Below are 13,882 nucleotides of genomic sequence, written 5' to 3' on the forward strand. Positions count from 1 at the left end.
TGTAATTTTCTAAAATTAATTATCGTTGGCCACAATTACTGGATACTGTGGTCAACTTATATTCCTATGATTAAATTGTTTTTTGTATGTATACTTTTAAAGGAATAAATGTCATTATTTCATATATTTATATATATAATTCAATTAAGGATTATTTTAGTCCTTTACTGTTACTTGTTTATTTATTTTAATATAAGATATATTATTAATTTGCTTTAATAATATTTCATCCAACGCTAATAAAATGAGAGCCAGCCTTAAAAACCGGCAGTATTAGGGACTATGTTTTTTTGTACCGTGATATTTGTATCGGTTATTCAGAACAAAATTTATAACCTTTTTCAAACCTAATTCAAAAAGTATACATTTTACAAAAAAACTAAAAAGAGTTTGGATACAATATTGATCGTGTCTTTCAAATGAGACATCTCCAATAACGCTACAATTAAAATAAGAGCATGAAAATGCATGAGGTTTAATGTTCTTATGGGAATAAAATCAAAGTTGTTTCATTACAGCCAATTTTCTATGATACAAATTTTCTATAATTCAATGTAGTACTCGATTTGAGAAGGAATGCACCAAAACAACATTCTGGTACCTTTCTTTGAGAAAAATAATCAGTTTTGGTACCCAAGTGATAAGTTCCCCTGCACTTAAGAAATACATAACAGCACTGTTTTGAGATCTTTTATTTTCAGAAATGTTTGGGGATGTGCCCCCATGCCTTCCTTTCTTCTATTAAGAAGTTATTCCATACCCTCCCACCACTGGGAGGTTAGTACACCACTTCTAGTTCTAGAAACCGAGCACTGGTTCAATGGTACGCTAACTTTTATATATGTAGTACAGTTTTATATGTATAGGAAACTTACTAGAGGTCAAAGAATGCTATACGTAATCTCTCGTTCTTCTTGTCTGTAAGCCCCAGCGAGGTGGAAGCACGTTTGTTTTTCAGAAGACGTAATTTGAGAAATAATATTTGGTATAGTATTTATATCGTATTTGAGTTAGTTGCGATGAAAACTAATAAATTAATATAGATGGGCCAGGAAACCTTTGGTGAGTTATAGAAATAATTATGATAGCGAAATTTGGAGATTTTCGGAATTGATTATCTAGGATTGTGGACATACGGATGGGACTAAATTTTAAAAACTATATTAATATTGTATCATTAGGATGGGGCTCTACACTATTTCAAAGAAAACATTTAGTTCAATAAATACGTATTACTTGTTACATTGTTTCATTATCTCACCAATATATAGTATGTAAAGATGTCATCTCTGCTTTTATTACTACTAAAATAGTTTTGAAGTTACCCTAAATTATTAATTAATATCTCATACATGCTCAAACTCTGAATTTTTAATATTATGTGTAACAACATAGTTATGGTAGGATAGTGTGAAATTTGTGATTCTTAACACAGAAAGAATAGTTGAGGATGGAGATTCTTCGTCGTCTTCTTTTCAATCTCTTCAGAAGAACACAGCTTCAGATTCCAGGAGTGAAGTCTTGTAGCAGCATCAGATTCCAGACGCTGCATTGAGAGGAAAGTGAACTGGATATTAAATCAAACCTTCCCACCGTAGCTACGTTATGTGTAGGTGAGGGTCCTTGGGTACAGTACGTTGTCTCATATTTATTATTAAGCAAATGTAGTAAGCATTAGCTTGCACACAATATTCTACACCTTGAGTAAAAAATTAATATTTTTTAGCTAGCCAATATATTTGTTTTATCACAATATTCCATTTCGTAGGACATTTTTTAAATTTTTTTCAACTTAATTTATCACTTTTGTACCAATTAGCTTTGGAGTATTCTGTAAATTCTGTATAGGCAAATACACACTTGTAAAAATGATAAACTACATTTAAACTAAAATTATTATTTAACTGTTAGGCCTACTGCATTCAGCTTCATAATGTTGATTGTACGAATACATTTAACTTATTCACATACAGATTGATCTCAATTTGACAACAGTCTAGTGTAAAGCTAACTTAATGTTTCTACTTACTCACGCTTTTCTGTAAAATTATCTATAAGCAGTTCTTGTCGGACAATTGTTTTGGAAACTTTTTCCAATATTTTGTGAGTTTGTAGAAAAGTAATTGAGATGACAAGAAAAGTCAGTAATATAGTCCTCATGGCCAATAGTGTAAAAGAATGATAAACACACACTGATACTACTGTATAAGACTTTTAGGCCTATTCTCTCTACCTATCATGTTAGCACACAAGAGAAAGAAACCACTTTGCTCTTAAGTTATTGTTTGTGTAATGGCTAATCAATAATTGCAATGAAACTGTTATAATCACAGCATAATTTAATACAAACAATATACAAATACAAAGTGTATGATAAACACTAAAAAATTTTGAGTCTAGTTGTATCATATTATTCAAATTTATATATAATACATGTATGTAATTAATTTAATATAGACAATATAACAAATCACAGAATGTAAATAAAACTAAAAATTTTGACATACTGGCTTGTAGGCACTCATCTACTGTTCTTCGTCACTTTCGTCCTCTTCTAATATAACGTCTAATGCACTGGGAACAACAAACTTTTGATAACCTCTTCGTTTCTTCTTTAACTGAGGAAACCCTGTGGCAGGTGCTACTAGTCTATTACACATGTTTTTGAAGCAGTTGTAGATCTGAAGTGGTTGAAATCTTCTCCCCACTTTCCTTCTTTTTGGTTGAAGCACAATCTGTTTGAATTTGTCCTTGCTAGTATTTTTAATTCTACATTCTGATTTGATCATTTTTACACTAATTTAGTTTAAAATTTGCAAATTTAAGTATTCAAGATTCTGACACTTCACAAACCAATGCTAAAAAGGGAATGAATTCTTTCTGAAATTGATTATTTATTGATGGTCTCTGATGGTGAATTCTGATTGGTTGAAACACATCATTATTCCTAACCAGGTCTAAGGGCAGTACGGCGGAGAATTTGTTTCTGCAATTAATTTAGATGTTATAGCTAATAAGATATGAAAATGTCTTCTCAACATTGGATGTAAACCTAGAACTATATATAGGCTAATGTTATTGGTATTGTCATTACCACACTTGCATTTTATCACAGTTACCACTAATTATGCCTGGCCGACAAAACAATCTTAACAATTGATCTTTCTTCGCCGTTCGGACGATCTACCATGGCGATATTACAGATAGAAGTGAAATATTATAAGTTATATTTTATTAGTCATAATTGTATTCTTCGATAATTGTTTACTACATTTAAATGCGGTAAACAAGTTAACTAATATGCAATAATTTTTAAACATTTCATGGCATTAGTATTTGCTATACTGTTTTACAGTATTTATCTATACTGTTTTTATATATTTCCTAAAATTGAAGGTGGACATTTTTGGAAGAGCGTGACATCCAGCGAAAACCAACGTAATATTGAAGATTTCCGAACACAAAAGTAATAAGTTACTTTTGTTATACATTATTTAGATTATTATTATTGATATTATTATTATTATTTTATAAAATCACTAATTAAGAAAATTATATTTTTTAATGATTCCCTACAACCAATAACGTTAGAAACAAAACAGATAACATTTGTAATCACGTTTTACGTACCGGTACTTTGCTAAATATCTTCAAACTTCTCAAAAACGTGTATGACACGGAAAAGATATTATGCATTTGAATTTTAACATAAAATTCTACTTTCATACGCTCGTACACACACACACACAGAAAACTAAACGTACTGAAAGGCAAAGTTGATTAATTTTATTTTATTCTAGGGAAGATTGAGTTTCATCAAACAGGCAGGATTCTGTTTAAAAAAAGCATAAATAACGTTACTAATGTGAACTGCCTTACAGCTTATTTCTGTTCAAACCTGTCGTTGAGCAGTGCCCTTGCTAGCGAACGCGTGAGTGTGAGTGTGAGTGTGTGTGTGTGTGTGTGTGTGTGTGTGTGTGTGTGTGTGTGTGTGTGTGCGTGTTTCCTTCAAAGAGCACACTGGGTTCCACAGTTTTATATGTATAGTAAAATGTATTTTGACCCAGACTCCAAATAAGATTCTTTTTCATATTTTTCAGTTTAAGTTTGTTGTAGGAATGTTTGGCACCGATGTCATTTTAGTTGGCAGCTTCTAGCTCCACCACTGGCCGCCTTAGTTACTAGCTGTCAGCTGAGTAATAAACGACTTTATCTGTCTTAGGCTACAGTGGACCCCTGAGTGCCATTTAAGGTTGTGTTTTCCTCATTGTCTTTATTTGATTGTATTGGTTGTAATTTCGTTTTTGAAATTATTTAAACAGTTTTCTGGTACTTTTTGTATAGCTACAAAATGAGCTTAGCAGACAACCCAGTTATGAAACTGTTGGAGGATAACAGTAGTGATGAAAGTTACAATGACTTTCGAGGGAGTGATGACTGTGATGCTGACCCAAACTATGTCACCAAAATTTAATTAGAAGGATCAGATTTAAGCTCTGCAGACAAGGAGGAAATAGAATGAAAATGTTTAGTACATAGCCAATCAAAAGTATTATACAATATTATAAAACCAGTATTTTGAATTATATAGCTTATATCTTGATAGCCAATTTTTTTTATTTTGATAACCAAATAAATAAATCCTTTCTGAAGGATACCCTACCAATCACACCGCCTATTATAGTTTTTATTTTCAATTGTTCATTGGAGTCTTCTGTTTTTTCTGATATTTGGAAGCGCGCCCTGGTTCGCCCTTTGAAGAACACATCTAATCCTCAAACTCCTTCTGAACTACTCCCAATAAGCATTCTCTCGTGTCTCTCAAAATGTTTCGAAAGAGTAGTCCACCAACAGTTTTATTCTTATCTTAATAATTACAATATTCTAACCAAATTTCAATCTGCATTCAGATCTAATCACAGTACCACTACAGCCTTATTGAAGATTACTGGTGATATCCGATTGGCAATGGACAGGAGACTCGTGACAATTTTGATATTATTTGATTTCTCCAAGGCCTTCGACTGCGTATTCCACCCTCTCCTCCTTGTCAAATTAAAGAAGTATGGTTTCTCTGATGGTTGTGTTAATTGGGTCGAGTCTTACCTTACTGGACGTCAGCAATGTGTGAAGGAGGGGAATAAATTGTCTGACTGAAAACTTGTTTCACGGGGTGTCCCACAAGGCTCTGTACTTGGGCCTCTCTTATTCTCACTTTATATAAACAACGTCACTTCAGTTATAACACATTCAAATTTTCATCTTTATGCCGACGATTTGCAAATATACGTTCACTGTTTACCAAACGAACTATCTACTTTTGTGTCACTACTCAACTTGGATATTGAGGCCATTAACTTTTGGGCATTATAACAAGGATTCAAACTAAATTAAAACAAAACGCAAGCAATGGTAGTTAGTAACTCTAGAATGATAAACCGAATTAATCTTTATACCGCACCAAAACTTAAACTTAACAGTTGTGAACTAAATTACCAAAACAAACTGACAAATCTCGGACTCACTTCGAACAGAAATCTCAAAGGGACTGACAAAGTTACGATAATGTGCAGAAGTCTTTGCTGGCATCCACGGTTTGAAACGGTTTGCCCTTTACCTGCCATTCAATGTTAAGGTGATGCTCATTAATATTCTTATACTACCACATTTTGACTACTGTGATGTCGTGATGAGTGACATGACCGTTGAGCAATCGTACAGATTCCAGCGTGCTCAGAACTACTGTATAAGATTTATTTTTAATGTCAGACGTCATGTGTACGTTACGCAATATTCTCAGCAATTTGAATGACAATTCATGAAACCTCATCAACTACGTAAATTCCACAATCCTTATATTTTACATTTCATTATTAAAACCAAATATCCTGTTTATCTGCCCGACGATTTCCTTCACTGTTCAGGCTTGTCGCCTTTGGAACGCTCTCCCTGATGACACCAGATGTATTTAGGACCTCGCACGCTTCGGGGAGAGGGGTAGGGGCTTGCTGCTGGGGGGCCTGTGGGGGTGACGGGTGGTGCTGCTTGTTGGGGTCATGTGGTCAATCGATGTGTTAGAGTGATTGAATGTTTCTTGCTTCTTGCTCTTAATTTACCATAAAATGTATAAAGTTTTTCTTTTGTATTTTAAGTATTCATTTAAATGTATAGATTTTTAATTTAAGATAATTTAATTTTGTATAGGTTAAGCATTTTTGGGTTTTCTATTTAAAGAATAAGTTAATAATTTACCACAATTGTATTAAAATATTGTAAATTTTCTGTATACAATATGAGGTTGAGTGGTAGAGAGGGCCTAATAGCCCTAACTCCGTCTCTTTAATAAAGGCATTTTTCATTTCATTTCATTAAATATTATAAATTCCATTATGTACTAAATATGTATTTTTCTCTCTGAAGAAAGTACTTATATTGTCTAATAAGTATAGGCCTATAAATGCTGCTGATCACTCCACGATCTCAACTCACAGGCTACGCCATAAATAATTATACACAAACCATAAAGAAGTATTAGTTATAAATATTACAGTAAAACCACTCTACCATCAATCACCAGGAGGCTTATAAAGGGATAGTTAAAATGTTCTGCAACAAATACAGTTTATATGAAGTGTATTTAACCAACACGAAATTTAATAATAACACAATTTAATAATATTTAATTATTATAACAATATAAAAATTTAATAATATCGAACAAAGTAGTAAAGTTTAAATCACAAATCAAAACCAAATCTAAATCTTGATGTCTACTCTCGAGTCAAAAAGTATACATATACGAGTTTGAAAGTTGACCACACACTAAGTAAGATTAGAGCTGAAATAACGGGAGATATATTCAAATGTAGCTTCTTTATTTCTTGCTTTTCTGCATATAAAACTGTTTAGTAACAATAAATTATTGTTCAACCAAACTGCAAGTTTGAAAATTCATAGCTCATAACTTGTGATCCGATTTTGACCTAATTTTTATACAAGACAGATACGTTTAATGTATTTAAGTATTCCATTTTAGAATTTTACAGAACCATCTTAACTTTTATTCTTGACCGGGTGGTCCACAAAATTCGACATTAGTCACGTTATGGAGCTCTTAGTTATTGTCTTGAGCGTGTTTGTGAGCCACTATTTAAAACGTTTAATTTTTAACAGAGATTAAATATTGAATGAGAAGAGTTCAACCCACATTATAATACTAGTACATCTACAGGACATCTAATTACCTGTCATTACTGTCTGTATTGTTCATGGTAGCAATACTGTACAGGTAGTTGTTCATACGATGGATTCAGACACCCGTTTGCTTCAGTTCACTGACCAAATGTTCACAGTGAACACATCGCCCCGATTCAACCAGACCGCACGCGCTACCGTCTTCCCACGCACGGCCTCCGCACCCTCCGTTGCGAACTCTTGCGTGCAGTGCGATCTGCCGAGTCTGCCTGCGGCTGATCATCGGAGAACCGATAATAATAAACTCATTAGTAGCATGAAAACAGCAATAGAAGTATTGGAGACCGAAAATCGTAACTTAAAAATTGAATTCTAAACTTGTAAGTGCGCGGAGGTGAATGGACAACCAATGGATCTCTGTTAAGCCAAAAACACGTCAGTGCGGGTAGCTACAAATAACTAATTTCAGGTACTCTCATATCAAATTAAATTACTACATACTCCCCAACCGACTTAAAAAAACAATTCTAAAACTTGCAACACTAACAGAAAACTGAGCATAATCCCCAAGAAACCACATACATCCCGAACTTTCGTCCCCCGCTTTAAATATGTTAGTGTCAGAGGTAACAGCCATACACGCGACATAGCTGGGCTCGTACAAAAATTAACCGGCCCTATGACCTCGGTTAACGGCGTGTGCATGCCCGGCGCACGTCTTCTTGATGTTGTGAGCCTGGAGCAAACATCACCGGAGCCCGGCCCCTGCCGCGAGGTGCTGATCGTTGGCACCAACGACCTGGCAGTCGGCGAGCAGCGGAACATCTACCGCCATCTAGAGGGATACATCGTTGCATATCAATCCAAACCGGGGAATTCAAACCTCGTCCTCGCCACTCTGCCTCACCGCCACGACCTGCACATTGACAACCCCATTCATTATCAGACCGTGCTCGTGAATGCCTTTATTGAAGAACTGGCTGTCCGATACAACGTCCGGGTGCTGAACATTGATGGAATCGGCCGGAGGTTTTTCACGAGACACGGCCATCACCTTTCTATGCGGGGCAAGTGGCTACTGGCGGGGATGATAAAGGAAAGCCTTGCAGCGTTGAGTCCCTCCCCTCCTGCGACCGCGGGACCCACACCCACGCCACCACCTCGGAGAATCATCTCACCCACCAAACCTCCTGCAGTGCCCGTTGCTGCCCTCGCCCTGGGGGAGTCGGCTGCCAGACAACAGCATATCACATATGTGGAGGCCGTCAGTGGTCGCCAGTCCCAAATTATATAAATGTATCGTCTTTTTTAGGGATCCCGCCTGCAGTGGACCCATAAAATTGACGGTTGGTCCAAAAATACGACTGCTTCACCAAAATTGCCAATCGGCCACCAACAAAATGGATGAAATCCAACTGATGTGTCAAGATAAAAAAACAGATGTTCTTGTTGTGACCGAAAACGGTTTCAACAATGAAAATTCCAAATTACAAATTGGCTAACGTATTTTGTAGACACCACTCCAAAGGAGGAAACGTAGCAATATTTTTGAAAAATCAATTTTCATTTTCCATATTTACTATTCAGGAAACAGTCGAACAAGATTTCCATGCAGTTGGTATCAAACTTCAATCAGGCAATTCAAGTTTTTGTATCATTGGAATCTATAGGTCTCCCAGCGGAAACGAAGATATACTTTTTTCAAAATTAGAGTCTTTACATACCTGACCTAACAACGACAAGAATTCTTCCTGACGGGCGACTTCAACATTAACGCGATGGACAAAAAACATCAAACCACCAAAACATATATCAATTTGTTGACATCTTTTGGCCTTGAGTTGCTGATCACGACTCCCACGTGAGTAACTGTAACAACTCAGACAGCCATAGACAATGTAATTTCAAATCTACCAAACATCGCAGTGTCCATGGTTATCACAGCAATCTCTGACCACTATGGCCATGAGGTTATAATTAGTGAACAGTGAATTAAGAGGGAACCCAAAATTACCAAAACAATAAGAAACATAAGGCCTAAAAACATTGCTCAACATTTGCCCCTCCAAAGAAAAATGGAACTGTATAAATTTAACTCAATCCTTAGAATAGCAATTTAAAACGTTTGGCGATGTCCTGCTTTTTCATATATATATATATATATATATATATATATATATATATATATATATATATATATATATGCTGTCCTACAAAAACCATCAGAGTTTGTCCTAAAAAGGAGAGTGGATCACTAAAGGCATATTGGTTTTGAGAGAAAAACTCCGAAATGAACAAAAATACACTCAACGGAAATTTCAAATGATTTTTTTCAAAAATATAAAAAAAACCACGAAAAAGTGATCCAAACAGCGAAAACACATGATGTCTATAAATCAATAATTTCTTCAAAAAATGCCTCAAAAACTGCATGGAGCATCATCAACAATAAAGAAAATCATTGTAAAGAAATTAAAATTTAAATCGGGGATAAACTTGTGGGTGATGACAAGGAGGTGGCAAATGAGTTCAACAGATTCTTCGCGTCTGTAGCGTGCGAGCTAAATCCTCGACCATTACATCCTCAGATAAATCCCACTAAAAATTGAGTTTTGAGCAAAATCATTGAAAAAATATTTTTGACAAGAATGCTGCAGTATTTGAATAAGCACAACCAACTGTCAAATGAACAGTTTGGGTTCAGGAAAGGTAAATCAACTATACACGCTGTTGTGAGCCTGGTCGTCTTAGTTGTAGAGGGATTAGAAAATCGAAATAACACCCTAGGTGCGTTTCTCGACTTATCAAAGGCATTAGACTGTGTTGACCACAAAACTCTCATTGAAAACTAGAATCACATGGCATTCGAGGCGTGCCATACTTGTCGCTTAAATAATTTCTAAGTGACATAACTCAAGTTGTCCAAATCTCAAATCAACTTTCAAATCCAATCCAGTTGCGCTAGGGGTCCCGCAGGGATCAATTCTCAGTCCAATTCTGTTTCTCATATATTATGTTAATGACATTGGTTCATCACTACTGCATGGAGAAATCGTGCAGTATGCTGATGATACGACTCTCTGTTTCAGTGGAAAATCAAAATCGCTTTTGGAAGAACAGACTTTTGTTGAAATCAACAATTGCGTTCCAAAACGATGTTCATGCTTCTCATCACAAACATGACTGAAGCCGTAAAGTACAATGAGGTACAATGGTTTTGCAGAAGTACAGGCGTTGGAACACTGGAGTTGGTATACTCAGATGTGTACATTGATTGTTCAACAGATTTAGCGTAAGTGCTCTGTTCATCCCAGAAATTTGCAAACACAATCTTGTGCTTGTGTAATGGTGAGAAGGTACGTGGGCGTCCTTTAAAGATAGAACAATACTCTGATCCTCCACCGTTTCTACTTGAAGACTAATCTAGGACTGTTGCAGGAACCAGGTTTTTAATTCCTTGATACCTGTTTCTGTTAATGAAAATTGTTCCAACGAATTTCATTCAAGTTGTAACATTTGTTGTTAAAAGCATTAATAAACAGGACTTGCTTTTCATGCATGTTTGGAACTGTTTGAAGAGTATTGTTTGTGTGTCTAATTAATGTAATTTTGTGTGCATTTTTGAAATTTTTTTTATATTTTATGCACTATTGTTACTGTTAATCATTGTTCTAGTTTTACATAATTTGTTTTAATTGAATTTAGTCTCCCTGACAGTTGACGAGGAGTGCTCTTGGTTATAAGATATATCAATATTTTTGTGCATGTGGAATGTTTAATGTACAATTAATTGAAAATAGATTCTGCAGTAGTTTTTATTGAAATTACTATTACTTTAAAGCATTCAATCTGGCGCTCCTTTTAATTTATTCCAGAACTCATGGATTAGAAATTGGGGTAATATAATCAAATCTATTGTACGGGTGCTACAAAATTTAGGCTCGGTAGTTTTATGAATGTTATCTTTATTAGGATTGTTCAAAGGAAATATCCATCTATTGGGGTGGAGGGGGGAGGCGTACATGAACAGAGAATGTGCTGTGGATCTGGTATTACTTTTTTATTAATACGCAAAATAGATTTTTAACCTTGTAATTGTTTAGTTTTTAAGAATTGCTTGCAATATCGAGCAGTTTGCCTTAGACATTAAGTTTCACATTTTAGAAAATTGGTATCAATTCTTTAGTAAAACAGTGATAGCGAACTGACCTTTTCGTAATAGTTTGCTAAGGTTTGGTAATTCTTTAAAAAATGAATGAAATATTGTTTAAGATGTTTTGGAATTATTTCTGTAGATACCATCTTTTTTACCAGAGGCGTTGTAAATTTGAAGCATTAAAAAATGTTATGTGCAGAATATTTTGAGAAACGGTACATTAAAATACCCTAATTAAGTGTGGCTGAGACAGAGAGGTGTGCACCCCCCTTGGGAGTCTGTTGTCCCATACAAAATAATGTTAAATTTGAAATTTTAAGTGCAGTTTTTATGGAACTTCACAAGCTAGAGAGGTGAAATTCACAATTAAAATATATCTATCCCTTTATATTTCTATCGAGTACCAAACTCCAGTTAATTTACTCTTACAGACTTCACTCGTGGAATCCGGAGTTATGTTCGTCAACGAAGAAGCTCAAAACGAATTCTTTGCATCGTTTTGACATCAGAGCCATGCAGACTACAAATTATAGTATAAACTAGGTGCATAGGTATTCCCATTTGCCCATCAGGTGCACAGTCGAGTGGACTACGATGTCTTATACACGATGCCAAAGCACGATGGAGCAACCGAGTTTTTTTACACATAACGGTTGGTGGGAATGGTTGATTGAATGGGAATATTGAGTTTAGCTCCAGCTCATCTTCCTCTGCAGAGTCTTAAATCTGACACTGTCACAGACTTGACCCCTGGATTTTAGAGTCATTCGTCTGAAGACATCCAAAAAAGGTTGGCGGAGAAGAAGCTTAACTGAAGGTTTCATGTAGTAGTACAGTTCATTTTAAAACAATTTTTAGTTAATCATAATAATTGTTGACCATTCGGCTAGAAGATAAGTTTTTTAATGACCTTAGTCCGCTGAGTATTCTCAGACGATGATATCCCAGTTTATGAAAGCTGTGGTTCAATAGATGAAAACTCAAATAGGTGTAGAATAAAAGGTCGTAGAATTATTGATGTACAATATTTTTAAGTGAATTGAAAGAACTATCGAAACGTAGAACGAATTTTGGATGTAATGTTTTGAACCTGACTTTGAAAAAAGAAGTAGTACTCAGTCTGAAATCAGAATCATTTTTTAATGCGATATGTGTAATTAATAAAATACTATCTTGAGCGAATAAAACAATACAAAGATAATGGATTTAAACACATCAGTAGTCGCAGGATGAATTTGGACGGTGCATTCACTATTTGCGGAAGTTATCTGGTGCGATGGACATTCGTTGAATGAATAAGAAGACTTTCATTACATACGAGCAGATGTCCAGATAATGGGAGGATACAGCTCTTTGCAAAATACATGCCTATTTTATAGTGATTCAAAAAAATGCAGTACATCCATATAAAATGTTATAAGCGTCAATTTAACTTAAATTAATTCTATAAATAATTAGAAAGCAAATTTTAACTTGTTTTCTTATAAACAGATTTCAATGTCGATCAGACGTGATAAATTTTGACGACCATAGCCAATGATTTCAAGATTAATGGAAAGTGTTAAAAATTCAAAAAACAATTAAACCTTATTACATTTGTTTTAAATGAAGCCGCTTATCAGGTTTTATATCGTTATAGTTGATCACGTTAGACCAGGATTGTTAAATTTATGTATAGTCTATGTTTTTCCAGTAGCAAAACATTAGAATTGCATGACAAGAAATATGGGCAAAATTTAAAATAAAGTTAAGTTCATTCTTATCACGCGACGAATGAACATGTTTGTAGCAGAATTGTAATTGTGCTTAGAATAAAGTGACTTCCCTAGAGACATAAAAATGAAACTTTTTATCACTTCTAATGTGAAACACACATACAGTATAATATTCATTTTACATTTTTCGTGTGTTTTAAATTCTTTTTGTATTTTATACAAATATCCATTGTTATAATTTATTCTAAATGAGTCAAATAATGATCTTATACTAATGTATTCGTTTCATTTAGATGGGCATTGTTGGTTACCATACAAAGAAAGTACTTTAATTTGGGGCTAAAGAACAAATACTGTGTAACCTGCGCACGCGCATCGAAGAAGGGATATACTCGTATACCACCAGCTCATACATGTTTCAAGAACTGGACAGACAGCTGTAGTTGCATGGAATCAGTAGCAGTCGTCGAGGGATTCATGCGAAGTATAGAAATGTATGAAGTGAAGTATGCTAGACTTATTGGTGATGGTGGCAATAGCTTTTTCTGTAAAATCATTGAGAATTGGCCATACGTGGGCTTCACTGTGGTTAAAGTGGAATGTCGAATTACTTTACAACATTCAGGGAAATAGCAACACGTATTCACCAAATTTTGGCAGAGGAGCCAATTTTGCTATGATAAACGTTTTTCGTAGCAGGTTGACGAGTTGTAGGACTGCCGTAACCAAGGACACTAACCAAAACAAAAGCGGTGCAACGAGGAAAGATGAAAATTGTTTAAAAAATGTACACTCCTAAGAAAATACATAGTCAACG

This window comes from Homalodisca vitripennis, chromosome X, assembly GCF_021130785.1.
Source record: "Homalodisca vitripennis isolate AUS2020 chromosome X, UT_GWSS_2.1, whole genome shotgun sequence".
NCBI lineage: Eukaryota > Metazoa > Arthropoda > Insecta > Hemiptera > Cicadellidae > Homalodisca > Homalodisca vitripennis.